Source organism: Nipponia nippon, unplaced genomic scaffold (genome assembly GCF_047370975.1).
Source record: "Nipponia nippon isolate SJK-2023a ecotype South Korea unplaced genomic scaffold, ASM4737097v1 scaffold_13, whole genome shotgun sequence".
Taxonomy (NCBI): Eukaryota; Metazoa; Chordata; class Aves; order Pelecaniformes; family Threskiornithidae; genus Nipponia; species Nipponia nippon.
In genome coordinates this window covers 6,593,508-6,599,866 of record NW_028262324.1, presented here as the reverse complement: position 1 = coordinate 6,599,866, position 6,359 = coordinate 6,593,508, and positions in this window count along the sequence as shown.

The window sequence follows — 6,359 nt, the reverse complement described above, 5'->3', positions numbered from 1 at the left end:
TTATCCAGAGACTGCAGCCCCTTAGGGGTGTACCTGCTCCAAGTGGAGCCTTATCTATGTGCCACAGTCTCTTCAGAAGTAAACCTGCTCCAGCATGGCCTTACCCATGGCTGCAGTCCCTCCAGGGGTGTACCTGCTCTGTTGCAGGCTTATCCATGGCCACAAGCTTTGAGGTGCTCCAGCATGACCTCATGCACAGCCACAGGTGCTTCAATGTGTACCTGCTGCAGCATGGGCTTATCCACAGCCACTGATGCTTCAAGGTGTACCTTCTCCAGCATGGCCTTATCCTTGGCCACAATCCCTTCAGACTTACCTGCTGTGGCACAGACATAACCACGGCCACAGACGCTTCAAGATGTACCTGCTCTGGTGTGGACTTATGTACGGTCACAGACGCTTCGGGGTGTCCTGCTCCCACGTGGACTCACCCACAGGTCACAGTTCCTTCGACTCGAGTTCGCACTGGAGTTCCAGCCTGTCCAGTACAGCAGCACAGAAACAGCAGCGGTGCCCTGGCCATCTGCCAGCCCAGGCGCATGGCCATTGCTCTTATCAAAGTGTTCCCAGGCACAGCACAGTAAGCTGATGAGCAGCACAGCAGTACAGCGAGCAGCGAAAGCAAAAAGCAGCCACTAATGAGCACTAGACTCTAATATACAGTAGGGCAAGCAAGCCCCATGGCAAGCACAGGAGCCTGCCAATTAATAGCTAAACAGCAGTAACAGCTATAAATTCAATCTAGCACATTCCGATCAAACCTGTTGTTATCTTGAACCCTTCAAGCCCCATGTTGGGCACCAAAAGGACTGTCATGGTTTAACCCCAGCCAGCAACTAAGCACCACACAGTCGCTCACTCATTCCCCTCCGGGAGTGAGAGAATCAGAAGGGTAAAAGTGAGAAAACCCACGGGTTGAGATAAAGACAGTTCAGTTGGTGAAGCAAAAGCCGTACACACAAGCAAAGCAAACCAAGGAATTCATTCACTCCTTCCCATCGGCAGGCGGGTGTTCGGCCATCTCCAGGAGAGCAGGGCTCCACCATGTGTAATGGTTACTTGGGAAGACAAATGCCATTGCTCCGAACATCCCCCCCTTCCTTCTTCTTCCCCCAGCTTTATATGCTGAGCATGACGTCATATGGTGTGGGACATCTCTTTGGTCAGTTGGGGTCAGCTGTCCCAGCCGTGTCCCCTCCCAGCTCCTTGTGCACCCCCAGCCTCCTCACTGGTGGGGTGAGAAGCAAAGGAGGCCTTGACTCTGTGTAAGCACTGCTCAGCAATAATGAAAACATCTCTGTATTATCAACACTGTTTTCAGCAGAAACTCAAAGCATAGCCTCATACTAGCTGCTATGAAGAAAACTAACTCCATCCCAGCCAAAACCAGCACACCCCACTTGCAAAATATTTGAAGTACTTCCCATGTTTCTCTCACGGACACACTTCAGCCTGGGCGCCATGTCGCTGGAGCACTGCTGAAGAACTGGCTGACTGCTAGTGCCGCAGCATCTCTTAACCTGGGAGCTGAAGTATTTTGTAAAACTGGCTGAAGTATATTTGCAGAGGCAGTAGAGTGATATATAAGCATTGTTACGCTACACTTTAGGCCAGGATTGGTTATTCAATGAGAAGAAGAAGTTTTAGACTAAAGAGTTCTCAAAAGGCATTGTAAAAATATCTTTGAGGTAAACTTGTACAATTTGAGAGACTTAACATTTAATCTTGTGTACCCTTCCAGACTAGCAATTTCCAACCATCAAACATTTTATAAGGCCCACTTACTATTAATACTCTATTATACACTAGCACAAAGGACAGATTTGGAGCTTTGTCTCTAAATGTTAGTTCAGTTCATTGCAAAGTACAGTACATTGCGAAGTGACTATAGCCCAGTGTGGTCCAGCTCCTGCTAAACCATGTACTGAGCTTTCAACAAAACATAACAAAACCCCCAACCAATTCATGGCTTTCCTTGCCTGTGTAAATAACCCATTAAAAGTGGCATTTGTGAAATATCCTTAGCACAAAATAGCAGCAAATGCCGCTGGCCTGTTTAGCTGTACTGTTCCATCAGCCGAGGTGGTGTTTTGCACAAAGCCAATATTATACAGTGTTTCTCTGAGTACAGTTAACACTGCTGGGTACCCGGGAACCACACGTCCCCTTTTCCACTGAATTTGGCAGGGACATTATTACTGTTTCTGTGTTTTGGGTGCCTGAGATAGCAGGTGCTATACAGCACCATTGGAAAAGCCAGTGATTCGGATTACTGCAAAGGATGTAGCCATGAAAAGTACATTGGTGGGGCCACTGTAGCAAGTTGTAAGAATGACAAATTAAAACCTTCACATCTTGAAAAATGAATCTCATGACAAGCCTGATTTTAGGTCATTGACCTTACTGGACCTTATCCTTAGAGACAGCAAGTCTTAAATACCCTTGACAACAACTGCTCCTATCCACAAATCTGCAGAATCCTAAATGCAGAAGTAATATAATTTTTTCACATTTAATAACTGCAAATTAGTCATAACTATTATGTTACTTGGAATCAACACAAATCCAAAGCAATTATTTAAGGTTGAATATGTATTCCAGCAATTTAGGGCTGATATTTTAGTTAGATACCACATTATTCATCATATACGGAATCTGTGGGCTCTCAAAACCGAAGAACAGGATGCGTAAGACACAATATATTCATATAATTATGCTGCTGGTGACTGTAGCCAGAGATTATACTTCTTACACATTTCTGAATCTTTTCAAGTTGCTACATATACTGTGCAATTATGATAGTTGAAGGGCACTGAGGAAAAAAGTTGTTATAATAATATATCCTCCTTTAGGTCATTTTAATGAGTTTTTCTGCACTTGAACAGTCATCAGCATCCAAGAACTATCCTGCCTTATACTTCTGCATTATTAATACCAGCACCATCCATGCAGCTACACTTAAAGGTCTGTCATTATTTTCATTATAAACCAATATTTTCAAGGCTTTATAACTCAAATGCAGAATAACCCTTCAGTTCATTTTTGTTGAATTTAAAGGAACCACTTGGATCAGCAATCTACAAACTCAACCGCTTTCTAATTACATTTTGACACAATAGACGTTAACAGCTCCATAATGGCCGTTATGGTCTATTGTGTATCCAATCTCCAGTTACCAATACTGCCTACTGCATCATCTGTCTCTAACTGCAATCATGCTTCTACCCACTCCTCTAAAGGGTCTATTTCTTTCTAACAGATCAACAGTCTGCATGAAAAATCTATCACAAAAATAATAAAAGGACCTTTTTTATTTTTTAAGTCATAATTATATTTTAGCGGGTAAACATACTCAATAAGAATTACTGTTTGCTAGGAGGATTTTATAAGGAATATAAAGAATTTAATGTAGGCACATTCTCTTGTGCTAAAGTAATGTTACATAAAGAAACAAAATTCAGCCACAAAATTGCAGATAAATTGCTGATAAGAATCTACCAGTGCATGAAAGTGAATACACGGACAACTAAAATCCCAAATCAGCAGAGTAAATTCCACCCTTGGCTGCACTAAGGAAACACAGCAAACTTTGTTCTGATCTGTGTTTTCCTGCAAGTATAAACAGTGCAGCTGACTTTTTTGATGAGTAAAATATTGGATTATCTGTTCAGATTGTCAGTCTTAAATCTGAATAATGTCTTTTATAATATTTAAGATGCTTAATGCCTGTCAGATGGAGCTGGCTTTTTGAAAAGCTCCATTACCATGTAACATAAAGCATATTTGACCTTGAAGGTAGTTCAAAGTCTTCCATTTCATTCCCTTCCTGTGTTTTAGAAAATCACTTTGGATGACTGCAGAGGCTGTATAACCATGCTGTGTATGCTTTGCACCTCCATCTTCCTATCATAGGTCTTAAACTACAGTCCTCTGATGCCAACGGAAGGATTGCCATCGAATTAAATGGGTTTGGAATTAGGCCCAGAATAGATAACTATGTGAAGCAATGACGGTGTGATTTGTTTACACATTTTTGATCTGTCCACAAAACTCAGAGTAAATCAGGACTGTTGCAGTACACTTGAAAGAGAAGAAAAAAAAAAAAAAAAAAGAGAGCGACCAAAGCAAAAAAAACAAACAAATAAGCCCCAATTTAACCTCCAATGCTGATAACTGTTTCATTTACAATATTCCATCTTGTAGTTGAAAACTCCATTCTTCTCCAGAACATGACTCCTGTTAGCCTACGAGAAAACCCAGTCTTTGTTGTGACTTATTTTGACAGCTTTAATACCATTTTCCACCTGGCATCTGGAAAGTTTTCCATTTTCACTTTCCTCCAATGTCTCACTTTTGTTTCCAAGTATATGTCATCTTCACACTGCACCTGTCATAGTGGTATCTATGTGCCTTAACACCGGTCTGAAAACATAGACGCCTTTACTTTTGCTCTTACACCAGGGACAATTGCTACCTTCAACACCTGTTTTGCAGTGAGATGTTGCCCCTCTAAATAATGACAGCAGTAGATAACCTCCTTCACACCATCCCCTGTTTCAGAGAAAGTGAGTATACTTTTATAGTCTTCTAATTCATGCAGCTCCTTTAAATATTGTTCAGTTTATGAAGTTGTAGTCACTAAGTGGTTGAAACCTTTTCGCTGTACTTTCTGGTGCTGTTGTCAACTTGTTCTTTTAGCGTCCCGCTTTCACACAGATGAAGCACTTCTTCAGAGACCACCAAAAAGCTTAATTAAAAAACAATGAAAGCATGTCAGCTAATGAGTGACATAAAAAAAAAAATTATATTCTTTTTGATGCTATTCTAAGCAACTGAAAGTTGCAGATTCAGAATTAACTTAGTGTTTCAGTGCCGGCATGGAAGATTCTCAGGAGAAATTCTACAGGCTGAATTTCAGAAAAGATACTGATCACTTGGAAAGAAGAGTATTATTAAAATATTTTAGCTTTTTTTTTCTTTTTTTGTTTTTCTCCCAGACATCTGGTTCTGAGATGGGAACTGCAGTTTATTCTAGCGGACACCATTTAGGATTCAGGTCTGACTTGGATTTCTTGTCTACCTAAAATAACACAATTCTCTGGGCCCCGTCTCTACGGTCATATAAAAGCTAGTCAGACCTCAGACCCAGGAACTTCAGAGTATGCAGTCCTACTTGTTTCCTTACTTATTCTCCAAAACAAAGGGAAGATGGGAGCATAGCAAAGCAAAGACAGATGGAGGTCATCCTGGAGGGTATTGGTTGACTAGTGCCTAGCCCCTCTATAAATCACCACTTCTCTTTCTCCGTGCAAAGAGAAGGGTGAGGAGAGCTGCAGAGCTCTCGGGGGGGCACAGTGCTTGCTTGGACTGCACCGTTCGTGCACAATCCGCTAGATGTGGGCTGTGCCTAAGGCACGGGGAAAGCCTTGCTTTGCTCTCTCTCCAGTGCTAATCTTGACTTTGAGAGGACAAATAATCTCTTTAAATATGAGTGGTTCTTGTAGAAGAACCAGAGCAACTTCTATTAAGTTAAAGGACTTCATGCTTCTAAGTATTGCCTATGCTTTTAAAATCCTGCTCCATACTGTTAATGATTATAATTATATAGCATGAGAAAAAAACCCCAGGGCTTAATAGCATACAGATGTGGAATATATAAAAGGGGAAGTATTTAACATAAGCTTATTGGAGCTGAAAGTACCAGGGGTGATTGATTGCTCAGACACAAGTCAGGGAAGTGGTCTAAAAAATATTAACCATAATTGCAATGTATCTATTAACCATTTCATCTAACATCGTGATATATTTAGAAACAATTCTGCCGTCCAGTAATGCTCCGTTTGCTGCTTGTGGCAAACAGCAGATCTGCGTGCCTGGGTCTGTTTGGAAGAAGGATGTTTGCTTGAGAAGCATATTATTTCTTCCATTTCAAAAGACATTAGCATGATTGTACAGTTAACTACACCTCAGTGACTTCCACTGTTTTTACAGAATACTCTTTAATCCAAGAGACAGCAAAGAAAGTTTTAAAGACAACTCCCCTTAGTTAGTTAGTAAAGGTTTCTGCTGCTGTTTATGCAAGGGTCAAAGAGTTAACAGTTTAAAAGGCAGAATGTTTTCCTCTTGTTTTGGCTAAACTGGAGGAAACATGCTAGACCTGTGCAGAATTTGATTGCCAAACACAAAGTGAAGATACACAGTGAGAAAAGATAGTAAAGGTTTAACCCAACTGATGTAAGAAACAAACTCCAAGGATGCCCATGTTTCCTTGCTTTTATCTGCTTTTATATTTTATTGCATTGTTAATCTTTAATCAGGAAAACAGTTCTGAGAACAGCTCTTCGTGCGCAGCTAAACAG